We start from the raw sequence: 22,250 nt of genomic DNA on the forward strand, positions 1-22,250 counted from the left end.
CGAGATACATATTTGAGTATAATATTAAAGTAGACATGACAGAGGTGTACTGGACATTTGCTATCTTTTTGTGATAATCCTCGTTTTAAAACAACAGCGAACACAATATTCTGTTGAAATGCAGCGAATTTGGTTGGCATTTTATTCTTAGTTCTGAATGTAAAACTTTTATGATACTTCACGAGTAGTAAAGTTCTCGACAGTTTTCTTTATTACATAAAAGGCTGTTTTATGATGTGGGCGTATGTAATTTCTTGAGCTCACGGACGAACTGGGCGGGGATTTCGTTGGGAAAATGTTGGAAGTGTGTAATATTTAGTCATAATTAATATTTATTGGTAGTGTTGTCTTGTAATGACAAGTAATAGAAACATTGATTTGTTTAAAACTTTTTAGATTCATATTACAGAATACAGAAGGTAATAGTTTCGTGTGTGTTTGTTTGTAACGTCGTTAAATTTATACTGGCATGTGGGAGGGATTTGAAGAAATCCCAGAAACAATAATAAATGAAAATATAGAAACGGGAAGGAGTAAAGATGATAAAAGATTAAGGTACATTTTATCTCGTTTGCTTTCAGTCGTGTGTTTAAACTATTTCTTTTTTTTTGAAAAAAACTTGGAGCGTTCTGATCACAGTGAAAATGTTTATATGAAGTTCGTGTAGCCTGGTAATGCTTACAGAAAGCTTGTTTATTGTGAGTTGAGACTATAGTTTACAAATCGTGTATAGTGATAATATTTATGTGAGGTTGGAATTTGAGACAGATTTTGCATGGAAACACGATAATTAGCTACAAGTTAAGATTCTAAATAATCTGTTGTAGTATGTTACCTTTGACGACTTAGTAAATGTGTACATTTTTTTTTGAAACAAATTGGTTTTAAAGACATGTTCTTGACGTTACTCTGACAAGATCGGAAATCATTCTTGCCTCTTAGGTAATTCTTAAAGGGATGACCAAAGGTTAATGTGATACGAGGTCCCGTCTTTACGCAGCTGTGGGATCCATCGTTTTTCAAAAACAGAACAGAAGTTTGGACGAGCTTATGAGGTGTTCATTGCCTACGATGGAGCTCTAACAATTCCTAAACACTAATAATAACTCTTGAGTTAAGCTGTGTGTGTGCGTGATTATGTAAATCTGAAGAATGAGAAATCTACGTTAGCGAAGTTCCTATTATCTTCAGTGTACGAGTTATCGCTCGAGACAAACTGCAATGCCTGAACATATTAATCGAAGAGAATAAATAAAATTTGTTCAGTCCATATTCTTTCTAATGGTACGACATTTATTCCAGTTGTTTCTTGTGTTACTTTTGTTCATTTTCTGTGTCTTGTTGATAGCTTCAATTTCTTACCTCAGTCCTCCCGGATTATCCGCGTGATACATGGGTTTGGGAATTTTGTCCCAGTGTTGAATCTGTCTTTGGCTCCTAAAGCTCCATTTGCAGCAATGCGCAGGCGCCAGTTGGCTGACTGAGTCGTGTCCGTATGTCCAGGGTAGTGACGTCACTGGATCAACGCTTTTCTTCCATACGTAGTTCTCGCTTCAACAGCAGTTTTTTTAAAGCACGTCTGAAGTTCTAAAACATTTGTGTTGGCGCATGCGCGTGAGGCCTGTACTAATAGAAAAACAGATGAAAATAGTTTGGAAATTGAACTTACGAGGAGAATTGCATTTTATACGCAGTTATATTATGGACACAATGAGGATAACTGCGAAGAATCGAATATTTAAACATAATAACTTTATAAAATTACGTAAATAATGGAAGTAACGTGTATAAATGTGGCGAACGGCACCAAAGTTAGGTTAGGTTGTATGTAGGGAATAGAAATTCGGTAAGACGTCTGAAGAGACGAATGTAATTGAAAGTGCGTGGTGTACACGGACGCACCGAAGAGACTTTATTTCGACGGCGTGGCAAAGTTATGAATTATTGATTGACGTCTCTCTGAAAATGGGAAAATCGTCTCCTCTCCCCGAATTTCCCACCTCTTACCACCGCGGGCGTCAAAGCATAATTTGAAGATTTCTGTCTTCTGGGTTATTGCGCTGTGTAGTCTGGTCGATGTTAACCAACGTTTCAGAGGTCATACTGCCTCCGTCATCAGGGCGATGAATATGCCAATAGGGTGTGAGGCGTTGGATTTTATAGGCAGGGAAGTGAAAGGTGTAGCCTGCCCCGAGCCAATGGGAGCAGGTATGGGAGTGGACCAATGGTAGCACGTGGGCGAGGGTGGGAGAGGGAGAGAAAGTAGAGAGAGAAAGGTGAGTGTAGTTGTATGGATAAAGGCCCTGAAAAGGGCCGAGTTAGTGGTCTGGTTGGTTCTGGCGGCGCACTCTTGCTCGTTCTCGGAGTCCTCGGAGTGTGTGGATCAGAGGCTTCCAGGACCGGCTCAGGTGAAGTCCATCTTCCCTGTTAAAGTTATCAGGATGAAGTTCGATCTCGATGGCTTCCCTGATTAACCGGTCCATGTAGCCGGTTTTTGAGGAGAGGATAGCAGTGTCCTCTAGCTGTATCTTGTGCTCCAAGTTGAAGCGGTGTTCAGCAACCGCAGATTTCTCGGGCTGCCCGAGCCGGATGTGGCGTTCGTGCTCCTTGATCCTGGCCTCAACGGAACGGCCTGTCTGGCCGATGTAGACTTTTCCGCACTCGCAGGGAACTCTGTATACGCCAGGCGTCTTCAGTCCTAGGTCGTCCTTTACCGGCCGGAGAAAACTGGGAATTTTCTTTGGCGGAAGACCAACAGACTTGATGTCGTGCCTGGCCAGCAACCTGCTTATGCGGTTGAAGGTCGTCCCGACGTAGGGCAGGAAGGCAACCGAGGCTGGTTTTTCAGTAGGCGGTGGCAGCATCGCAGGCGGATTGAGAGCTTTCTGAATCTGACGGTTGCTGTATCCGTTTTTCCTGAAGGTGGTGGTGACCAACCAGACCACTAACTCGGCCCTTTTCAGGGCCTTTATCCATACAACTGCACTCACCTTTCTCTCTCTACTTTCTCTCCCACCCTCGCCCACGTGCTACCATTGGTCCACTCCCATACCTGCTCCCATTGGCTCGGGGCAGGCTACACCTTTCACTTCCCTGCCTATAAAATCCAACTCCTCACACCCTATTGGCATAGCCTGCGGGATCGTGGCGCAGATGAAGGGAGAAAACCTGACTCTTGTGCCTGAGACCGCCGACGGATTCCGGGCCACCGTCAGGGTCCTGCGTTCCCTCGGTGAGGGCGAGGGTGTGAGTTTTCACACATTCTCCCTCCCCGAGGATCGGTGCGTGCGCCTGGTGATTAAAAACCTGGGCGTGCGCATGCCCGAGGCCGAGATACGCGAGGAGCTGGCCGCCATGCACATTACTGTGCAGGGTGTCCTGCAACTCCGATCAACGCGCCGGGCCATGGACCAGGACGGTGACCGTCCCCTTACGCCACACTTTATAGTGTCGGTAGCACGGGGCCCCGACGTGGCGAAAGTGCGTTCCCTTACCGAGATCTGCGGTCTGCGGGTCAAGGTGGAGACGTACGTCGCACCGAAGGGGCCCATGCAGTGCAAGCGGTGCCAACGCTTCGGGCACACGCAGCGGAACTGCGGTTATGCACCTAGGTGCGTGGCCTGCGGGGACGCTCACCCATCCGGGTCGTGTGCCACCCCCAAGCAGCAGCTTAAGTGCTGCAGCTGCGGGGGCAACCACACTGCGAACTATAGAGGTTGCAGAAAGTGGAAGGAAGCCAAGGCGGCCGCTGCGCAGCGTGCGAAAGGGGATCGCGGCAGAAAGGACGGCGTCTCCACGCGCCTGCCAGAGCCCAAATCGGCGCCAGCTAAGCCTTCTCTAGACCAGGAGAACTTGGGCCCTGGGTGGAACCACGTGGTCCGTGGTGGCCGCGTCGTCAAAGCTGCGGCCATGGGGAACTCCGCCCCAACGCCATCTAGCGCCATTGCACGGACTGAGCGGCAGGCTGTCTCCAAGGGCGGCCGTGCCAAGCCCGCTCGTCCTGCGGTGCCGGTGGCAAATCCCACTGCACCTGTTCCCAACAAGCCCGCACCTGCTCCCAAGAAGACTGACCCCACCCCACCCAAGGGTCAGTCACCGCTCCAGGACATCGCAGATATCCTGGAGACCCTCTCACCACGGGTCTGCGTCGAGTTGACGCGCCGTCTCCTCGCCGCGATCCACTCCCTCCCACCCGGCGGGTCTCGTCCGCGAGCCCTCCTCAAAACCGTTCTCCTCTTCATGGCCGACAATGACTGCACGGCCTAGAGGACACGGTGGTAAAGCCTTGCGGCTGGCTTACTGGAACGCCGACGGTGTTCGCGGCAGGAAGCTGGAGCTGGAGCAGTTCCTCGGTGACTACGGAGTCGATGTTTGCCTCCTGAACGAGACGCACCTCACGTCGGGTCGGGCCTTGAGGTTCGCGAACTACGTTTGCCACCGTACGGACCGCCCGACGCTGGGGGGCGGCACAGCGATCCTTGTCCGCAGGGGCATTGATCACTACCCTGTGCCGGTCTCGGGTCTGCAGCAACTGGAAGCAACCGCCATTCACCTGGTGCTGGCAACTAGGAAAGTTAAGCTAGTGGCGGCATACCTCGCACCCACCCGGCCCTGGATTGAGTCGGACTTGACCGAGTGCTTAAGCGGGGGTTTCCCGGTCCTCTTGGCTGGTGACCTCAACGCAAAGCACACGGACTGGAATTCTAGGCTGATCTCTGCTAGGGGCTCGCTCCTGCGTGATTACGCCAACAGAAATTCCTGCTTGATCTACGGGCCGGATTCCCCAACCACGGCTCCCTACACACACAACGCCACACCCGACGTCCTTGATATTGTTCTCATCAAGGACTTCGTTCTACCGGTGCACCTGACTGTATGCCCCGCACTCAGCTCAGATCACCTGCCCGTCCTCATCGACACCACGTGCCGATCGTCCTTTCAAAACCTGCCTGATCGCCCGGACTTCGCGAGAATGGACTGGGCTGCATTCCAGGCTTGCCTCGAAAGCAGACTCCCGGGGAACCCCGTGGTAAACGACGAGGAGGCAATCGACAAGTGCGTCGAGGAGCTGACCAGTGCTATCCTGGAAGCCACAGCAGCGTCCGCTCCCAAGCTTCGACCCCGCGTTGACAGGCGACCGCTTCTGCCCGCTAGTATTCGAGATGAAATACGCCTGAAGAACCGGCTGAGGAGGCGGTGGCAGGTCACGAGGGACCCCGCTCTTAAGACCCAGGTCAATCGACTCCAGAGGTCGGTGACCTATCGTCTCAACGAGTGGCGGAACGAACAGTGGAGCGACACGCTCGAATCCTTGGACTGCGAGGACCAGTCGCTTTGGAAGATGACCAAGCGGGTGATGCGAGTCCCCACTCCGTCGCCCCCCTTGATAGTGCCGGGAGGACTGGCTCTCTCGAACCCCGAGAAGGCAGAAGCCCTGGCCGACAGCCTTGAGGTCCAATTCCAGCTGGTAGACAACCCGTCGGACCCGGCTGCAATTGACATGGTTAACGAGGAGATGCAAGCATACGAGTATGCCCCCGCAAGTGAACCGAAATTAACCAGTCCCTCGGAGGTCGCCCAGGCCATCAAGGGACTCAAGGTTGGCAAGGCTCCGGGCCCCAACGGTATACCGAACAGGGTCCTGAGACATCTCCCACGACGCGCGGTAACCTTTCTCACGAAAGTGTTCAACGCGGTTCTCCGCAGGCAGCACTTCCCCTCGGCATGGAAACACGCTCGCGTGGTGTCCATACTGAAACCGGGGAAGGACCCCACGCTACCTTCTTCCTATAGACCCATCAGTCTTCTCGACACGGTAGGCAAGCTCTGCGAGAAGATCCTTCTAACGAGGGTCCTACACGAGGTCAGCGAACGCGGGCTGCTGCGCGACGAGCAGTTTGGGTTTCGACCCAGACACAGCACGTCGCTGCAGCTGGCTCGCCTCGTCGAAAGGGTCAACAGAAACCTTGATGAGAAGCGGCTAACCGGCGCGGTCTTCCTGGACGTGGCCAAAGCCTTCGACACAGTCTGGGTCCAAGGCCTCCTATACAAACTGACCGTCCTCAACTTCCCGTCGTACTTGGTGAAAACCATCTCTTCCTACCTCGCTGACCGGACATTCCAGACGTCCTTCCAGTCGGCCGCGTCCACACGTCGAGCCATGCGGGCTGGAGTTGTGCAGGGCGGACTTCTCTCCCCTGTGCTCTTCAGTCTGTATGTCAACGACATACCCACTCCGTCCCGCCACGTCGAGTTAGCACAGTATGCGGACGACACGGCTCTAGTAGCCACGTCCCGTAGCCCAACGCTTCTCGTCAGGTATCTGGAAACCTACCTGAGTAGACTTGAGCTCTGGCTCAGGGCCTGGAGGATTGCTATCAACGTCTCGAAGAGCACCGCGGTTCTCTTCGTTTCGTCGAGAAGACGCATCCAACAGCCCAGAGCAGTGCAGTTTCTCGGCCAGCCGATCGAATGGGTCAAAACAGCGCGGTATCTGGGGGTCACCCTTGACGCCGGGCTTACCTGGTCGGCGCACGTCAACCAGGTGGGAAAGAAGGCGGCGCAACGATTAGGTGTGCTAGGCCCGCTCATCAATAGGAGAAGTGGCCTGTCCATCAGGAACGGTATGCTGCTCTATAAGCAGCTCATCCGTCCCATGATGGATTACGCATGCCCGATCTGGAGGTCAGCTGCCCGCACCCACGTCCGGAAGCTGCAAGTTCTGCAATCCAAGTGTCTCCGCATTGTTACTAACGCGCCCTGGTACGTTAGTAACAGGCAAATACATGAGGATCTGGGGGTCCCTTTCTTTGCCGACCACACCAGAGCACTGACTGAGAGATTTGACTCGAGGTTAGCTGGTGTGGGGAACCCCTTAGTTCGGCAACTCGGGAGGCACTCGTGCCGAACGAGGGCTGCCAGAGGTCGCCCAAGGGCAACCGAGGGCGACCGATGTCCAGCAGGCCAGCCGAGGCCGTCCCCAAACGACGGCCAAGTCGGCACAACGAGTGGTTAGACTACTCGGCTACCCTGACTGAGGTTTTCCGTGCTTTTCCTCAGTTGTAAGGCGAATGCCAGGGTATAACTTAATAGGGGCACGGCCCGCCACCCTCCCCCCCCGATCGTGGAGGCCATCAGCTGAAATGATCTTCCCCCCACGCCGCAGAGGCCTTCAGCCGAAACGGCCCCTCCCTCTCTGGGTTCAAACCCCAGAGATCCAACCAACCAAATTCCTTTGGACAACTTGCCTGACGGGATAACCTCCCATCAGCAGCAACAGATCCCAGTTTGAATGGTCGAGGCTCCAGCCACGGCGTAACCCTGTTAGCGTCAGCAAAATTTTCGTTTTTTTTTTTTTTATATTAAGACCGTTTACCATTTCCAGCAATGCGCCTTGAGTGCAGGAATGGTGTCACCTAGGTAGGGACGATGCTTGCGCTTGCGCAGGCCTCCGCCCTCGGTTAGCTTTTTGGTTGGTTGGTTGGTGCCTATTGGCATATTCATCGCCCTGATGACGGAGGCAGTATGACCTCTGAAACGTTGGTTAACATCGACCAGACTACACAGCGCAATAACCCAGAAGACAGAAATCTTCATATTCACCGCTGTGAGAACCTCAAGTCTTACAAAGCATAATTTCTTCAGATGTTAGAACTCCTTAGTAAGCCATCTGAAACTAAACCAAGATATTAAAGTTATTTCACTTTCAAATCGTTTTACGAGGACGCTTGCAGCATAGTCCTTCTTGAGAAGCTGATAGTCGCCCATTCAGTAAACATATTCCACGCCTTTAGTGGAACTTGAAGGTTTATTTTGGTGTTCACAAAAGCCCCACGACGCAGTAGTGCTGAAATATGAATTACCTGTTTGTAATTTTCGCAATTCGTACCATATATCTGTGCTACTCATTATACGTAGAAGAATATAAGGATGAGATAGATATATTAGGTGGACTTTAATTTATTGGGCTGAACAGATTTAGAGTAGTCCACGTTAGTGGGTTATCAATTAGTGATGTATAAAGTACTCAGTATTATGGACGTGAACGAAAGGCGATAAAATATCCATTTAACACCGTGGATTATTTTTTATATTTTTAGTGATGCGAATGTAAATTTTCAGACCACTGAATGAACATAAAAATTACGCTGAACACATCTACATAATACCCGAAAATATATGAGTGGATGGTCGGTGGTTACCCAAAAAAGTTCCCATTATTTTAAACTGGGACAAACTCGGTAAAAGAAATATCATACCAGTGATTAATTATACGAGTTCATCAGACCTTATTAACGTATAATTAGTTTATACAAATTCAGGACACCTGTTGCCGATATATGGCTTTGGCCCAACAATTAACATCTGTAATTAAATTTTAAGTTAATATTGGAATATATGGAATTTATTAAAGCTGGTGTCTTGCTCGCTCATACACTCTGTCCAAAAACATGGACACTCATTTAGTGAATAAAATAAATATATTTTAATAAAGTAAACAATTACATACGTCGGAATTGGCACTTAGTGAATTAGCGAATCTGGTCCGAAGGCGTACGAATTTTATTGGTTGGCATCAGAACGACCACATAGACACTGCACCTTAACGTTTGTGTCTTCAGTGACTGCGCTGTTTTCAGGTTAGGTGGACAGACAGACAGATTGATTGATAAATGCAAGAGTAGATGGGGGCATGGGTGGTCAGACTGTCGGGCATGCAGATAAACAGGTAGACCCGATAATTACGTAAAGTCTTGCAGCTAAGCATGAAATGCCACCTGCTCTCCTTATGTACGACGTGCGGAGTTGTATCCCGGTCGGTCCTAATGGTACAACGCTTAATCACACGATAAAATTCTCCTTTCCTGTTGCCTGGTACTCGGTGTATATTTAAAGCCATTCAGCTGTATATTTTTATTAAGATGTGTTATATTTATCATAAAACTCTTTGTGCCCAAGAAGACGGAAATGCGATTTGTGTACATAAAAATGCACAAGAAACTATTGTTTATTGGCAACTCTCCTCTGCACGCGTTGGAAATTCTGCAAAGCGACACTCGGCAATCACGTGTTCGTTCTGAAGAAGAAAGATGAATGAATTGTGTGGTCTGGAAAGGGAACGTGCCCTTTGTGGCAGGATTCTTCTTGAGAAGCTTGTATCGCCCCTCATCTGTCGAAGCAATCTGTGGCTTTTATGGAAACTGAATGTTTACTATTATCTTCTCACGAATCAAGCAAAGATTTCTGTTCTCACCTAGACGAAATCTGCCCTCACACTCTCACCGTAGTTGATAACCAATTAAAATTACATACATTTTAATATGATTCAAGATGATACAGAATTATTTTCCAGCTTCTGAAAACATTGTCATCGGCATGTGAATTAACGTGGATGATTATGGGGGTTGCGTTAGGGTGTACTCTGTAGGCTGAATTGTATGAGCCTTCAAATCGACTCGCCATTTATGTCGCGCTCAAAACAGCTTTGGCCGACAGCCGCGGGTATTCGACGCGCGTTATTTGCAAGCGAATCATCTGATGATTCTCTCTCCCGTTTGTGCTCAGCGTTAAAAAATATTGCGACTACACGTTTTGACGATTGGTGGGTCTTCGAGTGAGGAGCTGACAGAGAAGCGATGTTGTTCCGCCTGAACTGGGGCTTGCTACGTCGTGCGCATGCGTGTCTAGGGAGCCTCAATACGCGACTCTACTCTAGTCATCACTGTGCAACATTTCGCCACCAGCGAACGGCTTCTGTTTCTTCAGAATAAGACTGCGTAGGCTTGGAGCTCCCTAACGAAAGTCGATTTTAGGTTAAACACGTCGCATCTCTTACTCCGTGAATTGCGATGCTCACATTTTATACGACAGAGGACTCTGCTGTACTGTGAAGTACTATTGAGGAATTTTACAACTGTAGTTCAAGGTTCGATATTTATTGTCTTGGCAATATACACAGAGCATCGTTCGACTTTGTTTGCTCTCTCTAACAGATTTTATGGGGCCCTGCGTTGCCAGCCATCTGGTCCACACTATTCCGCCCCAACAGATCCTTACTTTGTTGTCAAATTGATGTTCGCAAGACTTTATGGACTGTTAGGAGTACAAATATGTGACGACTTTCATTTTATAGGTGGAAAGTTAATTACCTACGAACAGTGTTGACAAGTTGTTCATGATAATTTCAATAAATTTTCAGTGGAACTTGTTTAAACAAATTAATAATAAATACGAAAAGAATAAACTTATAGTACGAAGTACAAAGTTGTTTTGTTAATAGGGACATGGATTCGGAGTGTCAGACTGTCATACTAAGTTCTTTTCGACGTTGCATCAGCAGACGTTTCGTGCCCTAATTGACGTATTCGCTAAATGAAAACTTTCCGCCTACTGAAGTCGTGTCTGCCCTGGTTTCTGTCCACCGCGGGGGGCGTGTTGGAATGTACTTCGGTGATGAAACTTAACCTCACGTTTTGCTCATTGTGAGGTCAGCGAGGTCACGGTCCTTTAAGTCCGTGCATGTTAGATTCAAAGCCCATTTGAAGCACGTAGAAAACCTGCAATATAAATTAAAAACAAAACATTTGCAGTGTGAAATTTTCCCATTTGTATCCCACCATCGTGTGTTGAACAGGAGGAAAGAGACAATTAGGAAGACCTAGACGTGGGTGGGGGAACTTAGAGGTGTAAGACAGAGTGTTGTGGACTGGATTCATCTGGCTCAGTATCGGAACATGTGGCGGGCTCTAGTGGACAGGGTACTGAACCTTCGGGTTCCATAAAATGTTGGGAATTTCTTGCGACTGTTAGCGTTTCAACTGGCAGTTTATACGGACAAATCGGTGCATACAGAGTGTGTCCAAAGTAGCTTGACCTTTCAAATTCACGCATGTACACTTATTGTTAGAGAAATCGTTCTTTGTAAATTTTATAATTGGACGCAAAAGTTATCGAAGTTCCATTTCATGTGATATAAAACCGGTTTCGAAAATATAACTACATTTCATGGGTTTTTTTTCCATAACGTGAGACGCGAGTAAAGTATTTAATTAAATTTACCATAAAACCAGGATATCTGCAGCTGTGGTCAAAGTGGATGAATTTCAAACGAAACGATAAGAGTATGAAAATTAAGAATTCTGAGCGCAGATAAATGATCCCGCTTGTCTCATTGTGGTTTCTGCCTTGCATTTTCTTGTTCGAGTCGCCTGTAAATGAGAATCTTCGCGGTGGTACCCAGAATTAATAATAGGGTAGGCTGTACCGCGTTGCTCTGTCAAGTTCCATACGCATCCTCGTTTATTTTCGAGAGCTCGAGAGCTGTAATTACAAGTAGCCGAGAGAGCGCGCAGTGAACGCTGGAACTCAGTCCACAGACCAGGGGACGCGTTCCAGTCCATCTTATTATCTCTCTTGTGATTCAATATTCGTGCGCTCTGTGCAGAGGCCATTGGCGGGGAAGGGGTTAGGTTAGGTTGCATTCTACACGAGTGGAAGTCGAGAAGTGCACAGTCGTCTCAATGTATTATAAAAGTTCTGTTCCGATTTCCCGATAAATTCTAAAAAAAAACGTTCCAGGAATCTGTTTGTGCCCGTGATTGAGTTACACAAAAGCCAATTCTGACTCGCCGAAACCAAAACCCACTTGGCTTATCTGAAAAATTAAATTTTGGTAGTAAAATGTCAACAACGAAATCCTGCGTGGATTTGTATAATAAAAGAAGGAATGATATCTCACCAGGCGTCCTTGAATCAAATCCTGGAGTATATATTTCTTACTGATGCTGTACGTACCTACAGTTTCGAGTCTTTCTGCAGTAAATGTTTACTTTTACACGAAATCCATGCAACAGACTTCTTAAAAAAATACATCCAATTACGAAGTCATATATAAAATTTTCTGACATGTAAGTATTTTACGTTTAGGTATTTGTCACTCTGTATCAGGCCTCAGGCTTAAGAACCACCCTTTGTCAGCTGTCAGTAACTGATTTTTTAACATATACGCTCCGTGCTGTGAGTACCAGGGACCCACAGTAAATCAACATATATTTCTATACCTACTCAGTTTAAATAAATGACTTTACTTCTGTTTGTTCAGCACTACGAGTAGATTAGTTTTCTTGGAAGACGTGACTGTTCTGAAACATTGCAGTTCTATTAAAAAATTGTTTTAGAAGCTTAAATAAGCTCCCTAGAATTTTACATAGATATTTTGCCTCGTACTCCAATAGTCGATTAGACTGTAAATATCCCAGAAATAAGCAATACACAAATTATTATATTGTTTAATCATCTGTGTGTCACGGATTGTTGAAGTGTGTGTATTGTTTGTCTAAAATGTAAAGTGCTAAATGCTAAGTATAGAACGCGCATTTCACAAATGGTTTACCCACTCGAAGTAAATTGCGATATTTCGTCTAACCAACTGGACTGGTGTAGTAATGCCCACTCTCTATTATGTGCACAAAGAATATTAAGTGGTGTCAACTGGGCTTTGTTGAATGATGCTCTGTGACCATGTGCATAGACGTCGATGGATCAGGTCTTACTGACGTTAAACAAAACGCCTCGACTCGTATAAACAGCAAATGATACTCACCTAAAATAACTCATCAGTCTTGTTGTGGTGCTTATTGTAAAATGCAAATATTCATGTTTGTTCCAATCCTGTAATTACTTCCTCGTGGACAAAACAATGAAGTCTCATTAAATGATTTTTTTTGTCATTATACGAACAATATCAGCATTAATTTTATGATTACTTTTCCATTGTAATTGTGTTTTATAGATGACCACGGGATGTACCACAAACTTAACAATAAATACTTACAACTTTGCATAGCGAATTGTTAGTAAAACGTGTTTAATTAGTTGTGTTTGAAATCTGTGTTGATAATTTCACAATTTAATGTCGCAGTTGTCTGTTATCACTGAATTTAAGCTAAAAATGTAGATTTTTGGGAAGGTATAGATGTTTGATGCTGTTATTGAAATCATTTGACGTGATTTCTTGTGGAAAACACATGGATTGAAAATATTTATATAATTTATAAAGAAATAAATAGCCGAAGACAAATGTCTTCTGGGTTGTTGTGCCTTGAAAACCTCAAATCATAAAAAAATAAACAGCCAATTACTATTGTAAAAGTGATTAGTGTATTCATACTTTTGCAATTCGTTTAATTTAATTTTTTTTTCAAACTATTTTTTATTTTCATTACCAGTTCTACTTCGTTTTCAGTAGGTCTGTAGTTCGGTTCTCGGGTAAGCAGACAGCGGGCTTTATAAAGAGGCTTAGTGATTTATTTACTCTCTCAAGGAAAGGTTGCTACTTCTTCGTTAACCCCCCCCCCCGCCCCCCCCAACGCTGTGTCGTTGACAAAGAGTCGCTACCTATTTGCTTTGAGTGCGTAAATTCCAGGCAGAGAAGCCAGTCGACAGTTAATTAATCTAAAATTAGACATGTTCTATATAATTAAAACGCCCGAAGACTTAGTAGTTGTAAATTCCGGGAAAGCCGTGTACGGTAATATACCCCGGAATATGGACAATCTCCAAAATAATAACAGAACTATGAATTATTAATCAATGCCACGGGACTTCAGACAACTCTGATGTTAATTAACTTGTCTTTTATACTCTGATATTTAAACACATGATAGTGTCTTAAATTTAAGCAAGGATGACGCACTGTCCCGTCAAATGACCAGGTTAAAGATACGAATCGATACCAAAATTTCCATAAATGGCGGCTTGTATGACAGTCTTTATGAAGCTAGATCGTGAGTACCAGATTTTTTTTTAACTGGAATGTCACAGGCAGATTGGGCGTCATCCAAATTCCAAAACAAAACACCTTTCTTTTTGCGAACCGCCTTTGCTGCGGGAGAGAAATGCATTGTGGGCGCAAAATAGCTCTACGCTGTAAGAATGACTCAGAAAATGCACTCGGTTTATTAAATATCGTTTTAGACAAAGTATCTTGCAACATGGAATATAATTTCGTTCATCTGTTCCAAATAAACATTGCATTTGAGACCACGTTTTACAGTATTACCCAGTGAAGAACCAATTGATCTGTTTAATGTTTGAACATTTGCTGTTGAGCAGCTCCAATCTAAAAGACAGATATGATTCGATTTACTTCGCCATGTTTGTTGATAGTTTAGTATTTAAAAATTATCTCCGACCAATAGGCTTACAGCTTATTATTCACATGACAGAAAACATAGATGGGAAGATAAATATATGTAGTCACCCGTTTGGGTGGGCCTTAAGAAAATCTCGAAGTTGGTATACATTTTTCCCTGAGCGTTACTGCTGAATATCAGCTTTTCCTGGTGTCTGTGTTGCTTTAAAGCAGGCGTCGAGACTGTTTTATAGTTTTAAATGAGTGTGCCAGCTGCTAATTACATTATACCAGAGTTTCTCATCCTATGGTACGCGTACTAATGGTGGTACACGATCCAATGTTGAGTGGTACTCGAACTAAGTCAGAAAATCAAATGTTGATATTAACATAAATAAGTTTTCCCAGAACCCATTTTGTTAGTGGTACATTTAAATTTAGAATTAGTGGTAAGCCAGCGAAAAAGGGTGAGAATCCCTGCATTAGATAGTTGTCGCAATTGGCAGTGCTTAATGTGTACACAGTTGTTATCTCATTCGTCTGTAGTGGACTTCAAATAATCAGTGGTAATTTCGCTTGCAATACTTTGTAATAACGCATTTCAATTCGAGTCATTTCATGTGATGGAAATTAACGCTAATCAGAGAGTGCAGAAGGCATTGTTTATAGGTTAGAAATAATTAGTTTCAAATCAAGACTGATTAGAGGACTCACCATCATCACCTACGTTAATTATTTAATTGGAATAGATTGAAATATTCATAAAATAACCTTTGTTGGTGATCGAACTTCATTACTTCGTGGCTGGTAACTAACGCAGAGAACTTTACAAAATGCTTATCCCAGACCCTGTCACCGATCGTGGACAAATTACCTTTTGACACTGGTAACATTTCGATGAGATTATTTGGGTCCTACAGTTTGCACGAGTGGGAAGCGAGCTGTTTATTTAGGGGCTCGGAATTTGCTGGTACTAAACCTCTGCGTTCAAGGCAGAAAAATCATGTTTGTCAGACATCGATAGTCGCACTCGTAAAACTTCAGGGTTTGTTTGTCTAACGTCGTATTGGAACTCATCACGATATGCCCACTTGTTCGTAATGAAATGACGTGTGGGTGTGATTGCAGAAATGACTGGGGGGTCGTGTCGCCGTGCCACGAAGCACGTACTGATCTCGTGTGTTATTATAAATTGTTTACGCCGGACGGTAGGTAGTTATTTTATTTTTCGCCGAAACGTCGAGGCCAGCTCTTTCCAGATCGTTTCTCTTCGCGCGATCCGCAGCGTTAATGCGACCGGAGCGTGAAGCCTATTACAGACCTTCGTGGACTACCGGAGTTAAGAATGTGTCGAGCTATACCTCGATCCTTAATTACGTATATTTCATCTTCAACACTGCTGAATCCTTATTTTGACGTAAATACGTCTATATTTTAGGGTCAGTGTCATTCCGCAAAAACGTGTGACGAAAATGTGTAAGATGGTTACCTAGGAAACTTCATCTGTTTACTCGGAATTGTTGTTACCTATAAAACATTTCATTACTTTACATTACATTCAGCTACCACAGAGCCATCTTAAGCGTAACTAATCCAAGTTAAATAACCAATGTCTTAATCAAACTTTACTCAATTGTAAAGCATGTATAAAGGAAATATTTAGAATAAAGCCAATATATAAACTTCCTTTCCGTATAGACGTATTTACGTCAAATTCTCCGGAACCGTGGTTCCACTGACAATTTTTTACGATGTGTAAGAAGTCACTGCTTCGGATTGTTTGACTAGAATTAGTGTTGATCGAAAATTAATGACGATAATAATAGGTTATGTTATCGAAACTGATTTTTTAAAGACTTGAGAGCCGTGTCGAGTCATTTCCCATTTTTACGAGCGCGGAGTAGAAGATATTCTGCTAACATCTGACTTACTTACAAGAATTGAATTTTTCTGTGACGATGTTGGCAAGAATCGAAAAATTGGTTCTTAGCTATTTATTCTTACACAGAGAAATTTATTTATGTTATGTTCGTTTCTGTTTCTGAGACTGAAATGGGGCTGTGGTCAGAGACTATTTAGTACAAGATGACAGCATGACAGGAGAAATGATGATAAGATGAAGTTGGGAAAATAAAATAACGAAGGATATTAAATAAATAAAGAAAATGAAGCTATAATAAAAGATCATGCCCTCGTTATACTTTTAACAAAATCTTGTTCTCCTTTGAGGTAAGGACGATGATAAAGCAAAATAAATTGCTACTAAATTGGGTTTACAGAAAAGGCTAAAGGAAGGCCAGAAAATATGGTAGCTACACTGAAGTTCACTGAGAAATACGAGGGGAGACGGAGAACGAGTGAATTCAGATTGGAATGGCGGAACTAAAAATGGGGAAATGTTGCACTGGGAAAGAATCAAAGCGATTTTGGAAGTGAAACACATTCGGGGGAGGAAAGATACACATGTGTGTGTGTGTGTGTGTATGGAATGACGTGAAGTAGGACGTCACGTAGGATGAAGGAAACAACGAGCGATCGTAATTTAAAGTGTGGAAGAATTTGGCGTAAGTAGAAGTAAGGTTTGAATGCTTCGTGAGTAAATTGTGTTAACCAAAATAGTTTTAGGGCGAGGGGAGGGTGGAGTGAATTGTGGTTAAAAAATAGTGAATGATGAGAGTCTCAAATAAACATTGTTACTATGGCAACGAATGTGGTGGAGTAGTTAATGCATGGATGCACTGAGGATGGGACGACCTTTTGATCAAGAGCGGTTATCAGGATAGTGGGTTTTTTTTTTTGGTACGGAAGACCGCGCTCACAAATACGTTTTAGAGGCATCTTCATTTTTTAAAAGAACTTTCGTCGACACTGACGGGAAGTTTCTTTCAGGAGACGGTAATGCTGTACTTAAAGCAGACTCAACGTCTTCCTTGTAGGGACAATTTATCTTTTACGAAACCTGTGATGGCATATAACAGTTGCCTAATAAAGTGTCGTGATGAAACATCGCTTGGCTCTATTTCGCATGAAAAGTGATTCGTAATATTAATATGAAGAGAGTGAATCGATTATGAAAATTTTTATAGTCTTGAACTTATTACTATTACTGATACAACACACTAATAATATAGAATTTAATTGAATTGAATTTGTATTATTTGAATAAAAATTTTCTTGGATATTATCCATCGTCTAGTAAATAAAATATAATACGTAAAACGACGTTTCGGAGATGAGGCTTTATCTGAAGACAGAGATAGAGCCCCATCTCCGAAACGTCGTTTTACGTTTTATATTTTTAAGATGGTAAAGTTGCGTCATATTGTGACATAATAAGTATATATTAAATCTTCTTTTAGGAACTGAAACATGTCGTGAAACATGAAAAATGATGGTCTAATGTAAATCGAATATTTCGATAAAGAACATTATTTAATATTTTAAATGTTTTAAATGTTAATTATTGTAATATTTTAATATTTAATAAGAATTTATTGTGATTAGACGGACAAGATTTAATATATACGTTTTATATTTTATTTACTAGACGATGGATAATATCCAAGAAAATTTTTATTCAAATGCTTATCACCATCGTCAAGAACTTTTAGATTTGATATGAATTTTGTATTAATTTAATTTATTATTTTTTCTACTATTACTGACAGGTGTGTGTGTGTGGATAGATATTGCCTCGCAGGACACAGATTAAAGGCATTTAAAAATGGTGCGAAGGAGAATATTTGGATTTAAGAGGGAGGAATTATGAGATGGTAAAGTTGCGTCATATTGTGATATAATAAATATTATTAATGTAAATCGAATATTTCGATAAAGAACACCATTAAATATTTTAAATGTTAATTATTATAATATTTTAATATTTAATAAGAATTTATTGTGATTAGACGGACAAGGGAGGAATTAGTAGGGAACTTGATATTTCGTAACATTAAGTTAATACTAATGTGATGAAATGAAAGTGTATGAGGTGGGTGGGACAAGTAGCACGCATTTAACAGATTTTCACAAGATCTGAAGGCAGAAGATTACTCGGTGAAATCTCGACATATGGGGATAATATTAAAATGGTCATTACGGAAACAGATATAATGTGGACCGGATTTATACATACTGCACTCTTAATTTTTCAACTTTAATTAAAGTCACTACGTCAGGATTCTTATTAAAACGTTGTCCGCGCGTTTCTTGCAGAAATTGTTTTTGCTGGTAGGAGGAACAGAAAATTAAATATTGTAGTTCTGAAGCCGTTGCCCGCTTGTAATTTTGAAGATAATTTACACGAAGAAGCTTCAGCTCATAATCTGAGTTTCTTTCATAAAGTTGCTCACCTTAAAAAAAATATGTACATAATATAAAACGTGTCTAACTCGACTCAATGCCCTTTGTATGAAACTGTTCTATATCTGTGTTTGGCCAAACGTGTACAATTACAAGTCCCAAGTGGTCGATAAAGTCAAATAGTAATTAAATAGACAGTTTCGTGTTTGCTTTGAAGTAGACCCTGACTTTTTAAATTCATGAAGTGTACAAATTAAAGTATGAAATAACCCGGCGTGTGACCTTTTATTCAGGTCACACAGTGAAGTCAAATTCCTCCGTCAGAGTGGCCCAACATTAAAGTTTCTGTTCATTGGTGTTCGCTGAGTTTCCCACACGTGGCACGCGTACCATCGGAGTGCAGAAATTAAGAAATGGGACTTAAGAATTGTCTTAAATGTACAAATATTTTGTATCTGGCCTTTCACTGTATCCACGTTGTATTTCATGCAAAAAGGACTCGTGTGGCGAAGCATGGTAAAAGTGGCACTGTTTTATATGTTACGAGTCTAATTACCTGCTAAATGTAGTGAACTGAGCTGTTATGTCAGATAGCCCTTTGTTTGAAAACAGTGTTAATGTAAGGGTTGCAGTGTGTCCAACTTAATTCGCAATTATATCCCTAAAGCCACGATGTATGACGTCATAATTTAGAAGTTGATATGTGGAATATACCGAAACGTAGAGCCTTGTGTTGTCGATGCTGAAACTGGTAAAACCTCACTTGAGGCGGGGAAAAATCTATCTGCGTTATAAAATTATACACACACGCATCAACCCTCAGACATCATACCATCGATCTAACTTTCCTTAGAAGTGGAAATGGAGTAAATTTGCATCTTAGGGAAATAAGTTGAGAAGATGCCAATTTGACTCAAACAAACTCATGTTAGCTCCGAATGGCGCGAGATTCTCTAAACAAGAAGACGATGCTCGGTCTCCCAAAATGCAACGAAATCTTGACAAGCTAAATAATTCCAATTGCTCATGGAATATGAAGTAATATTCTCGTGATACAATATTTTTTAGGATTATACTATCTGTTGTACTTCCATTATGCTATGTCAGAACTTATATAATATTAAAAACATGTAATTAATTTATTTACATAAGCGAAGGCAAAGTAGAATCTTTCGTAAAAGTGCTATTACGGATTTTCGAGGGCAGTATGAGAAATGACACTTGGTCTACTGCTGATTTAGCGCTGTTTAGAACTTTTATTTAAAATTGTCGCCAGATATACAGCGTTTGCTACCATATAAATTAACTTGTTTCAGATTAACAGATAAAGATTTGGGCACAGACGGAGCGTGTTCAGCGTTACTCAGAACACCAATATTGCAACGTTTTATTCCGTACAAGACCTTCGGTTCACTTGTGGGTCGCGATTTACCGTCTAGGGACTCCAATACGTCTTGTCCACTCTCTCTTCGTCTGTGTTACTTTCTCCAATCGATCTGCCAGTCAGAGGCTTCATTTCAGTCGAACCTTAGCCCTTGGCTGTAATAGCATCACTTTAACAAACTTTCCCCTTTATCCTATCTCGTAACTAAGCGCTCGTAGATCAAAAACTCAACGCTTTCTTTACAGTTGTCGTATATAATAATAAGCTCCTCGAGTCTGACACTCTTTTTCATTCCCATGACAATTCTCTAGAACAAGAAGTGAAAATATAAATTGTCGGTTGTCTCGTGCAGCGAGGTGTGGCGTGCGGTTCTGTAGTCCGTGGTTAAACATTTGTCTAAGTTAACAGAAGTGTTAAACGTCGGATGAAACCAACGGGTGGCACATGTGAGTGACTTGAGAGGGAATCAGCTGTGAATTTGAACTCAAATCTCCTCGGTCTATCAGCTGTGAAGTTCTAAATGACTTCCCAACTTTCGGAGACTGTCTCTTAAAGCCACGCCCTGATTATGGTGGAAGATCTGTTTCCAAAGCTTTCAATACTGACACGGTTTGTGACCCTAGAATACTACATTTCGTTCACTTGCCATGAATATCAAGTGAAAGGATTAATTAAATAAGCATAAATCCTCCAAATAATCTTTGATAATTATGTAATTCGAATTTGATACTCTTGGAAGCAAGTCAGAATGGTAAGATATTATAGAATGCTGAGATTTGCCACCAAGGCTTTGCAGTCGATAATTTTATAAAACAAAGTCTCGTAATTCATGACTTAGGGCTTGGCTGCTGTCCAATACCGTTTGCTCTCTGGTAGAAAATTATACAAAATCTCGTTTATTTACGAAAAGTTGCCGAATTTTGACAATATCATGTTGAAGATGTAATGCATTACGAGATAAATTCCTTAAATGCATAATATGACATTTTGTATTAATCACATGCTTGTTTGTTACAAAGTTAACAGCACTTTTCTCAAAATTTCAGAATATATATAAAAAATATTGTGTAGAATATACCCACTGAATACAATAAGATAATAGCCCTATAGGGTTATACTGAAATATGATACAACTATTTATGTGTATTAGCTAACTAAACAAAAATTTTGTAAGCTGTAAGTTTATAATATGAAAAACATCTTTTTTCAAAGGTACATTGTTTCATTTAAATATAGCGGCAAATATACGAACTAGCTGCTCTAAAAATCAATACGAATAAATTTGATTGCTTGTTTATGTGTGTCGTGTGATTGTCACAATAAATAATTATTTTCTAACAGTAAAAACCTTTTGATCTTTGAAATGGTGAAATGTTGTGTTCTCTGTGTCGAACGGACTGAATTATTAAATATTATTCGGACGAGTTTCGGATTTAAAGGATTAATAAAGTGAATACAGTGATGTTAATAACTTACATTGTATAAATCTAAGAATTACTTATCAAAATCAAAAATGTTTGAAAAGTAAGACCCCAATCTTTTGAGAGTGAACTCATTTGTATGAAGAATTATCTGCTCTCCGTTTAAACTTATCCAGTTTCGTTTGCTGTCCACAAAACTTTTTCTGCGTTCCTTAACAGAGATATGAGATTATCAGTTTATTGTGTGATTATAATTCTATTTTAGGTTTGTATACTGCATATTCGCTCATACCTATTATGTTCTTTGTATGCAAATGTTTGTGTATTTGGTTACACAGAACGTTGAAATAATACTTTCCCACGAACAGTCACGAAGACCGGAAAATATCTGCTCGTTTCTTTAGCAGAAACTTTAATAAAAAAAATAATTAACGCTCAGTTGTTTTCAGTGTTGTCGTCCGTCCAACTTCACGCTCCATTCTGACGCTGAACATCAGAGTCGGTAATGGTCTTTGTTCTCAGAAGAGATTTATGAATTTTGTCGAGTCTCCCAATGTAGGTCGGGATTTGATGTTCATTGTTCTGACGCTGACTAGAAATTCAGCAGCGAGTTTGGGACATCAGTGAATAATTTGACGTTGTAGTCCATAACGGAAGGGATGAGATTTTCCACCGCCCGATAAATCGGTTCGCTCTCGTGTTGAAACGAGACATGTTTACAGCAGTTTCTAACTGCGTGACGCACAGTCTTTCCGGAAGAGCTGATGGCTCTTAGCGGGTTAGGTATTCTCGGTCTCTTAAGGCACCCGAAATTCCAGTAATATTTTACAAGAGCCTCTCTGATAATTTCTGTAAAGAATATTGTTTTAAATGCTGTTACAATTATATTATAAACATGGTAGCGATAAGCCTTACATATTATATACTCATGCGTTCTTTGCAACCATATTTCATCTTCGTCATAAACATAATCAGGTATCATTACCACACATATATATGTATAATCAAAAAT

At 42.3% G+C, this 22,250-nt stretch overlaps 2 protein-coding genes across 3 annotated transcripts in view; one reads left to right on the forward strand and one right to left on the reverse strand.

Annotated features, from left to right (window-relative positions):
- Positions 1 to 1,552, reverse strand: part of LOC147871782 (uncharacterized) — a 119,733-nt gene extending 118,181 nt beyond the window's left edge. Inside the window, exon 1 of the mRNA XM_087360159.1 lies at positions 1,363 to 1,552. The gene's annotated coding sequence lies outside the window, so the exon portion shown is untranslated. The remainder of the gene's footprint in view (positions 1 to 1,362) is intronic.
- The window catches only part of LOC147871784 (uncharacterized), a 209,322-nt gene that overhangs the window by 27,814 nt on the left and 159,258 nt on the right, over positions 1 to 22,250 (forward strand). The window lies entirely within an intron of this gene.

The sequence above is a fragment of the Zootermopsis nevadensis genome, unplaced genomic scaffold, assembly GCF_977971745.1.
Source record: "Zootermopsis nevadensis isolate Lab colony 2312 unplaced genomic scaffold, Znev_1.0 Znev_ptg000039l, whole genome shotgun sequence".
NCBI lineage: Eukaryota > Metazoa > Arthropoda > Insecta > Blattodea > Termopsidae > Zootermopsis > Zootermopsis nevadensis.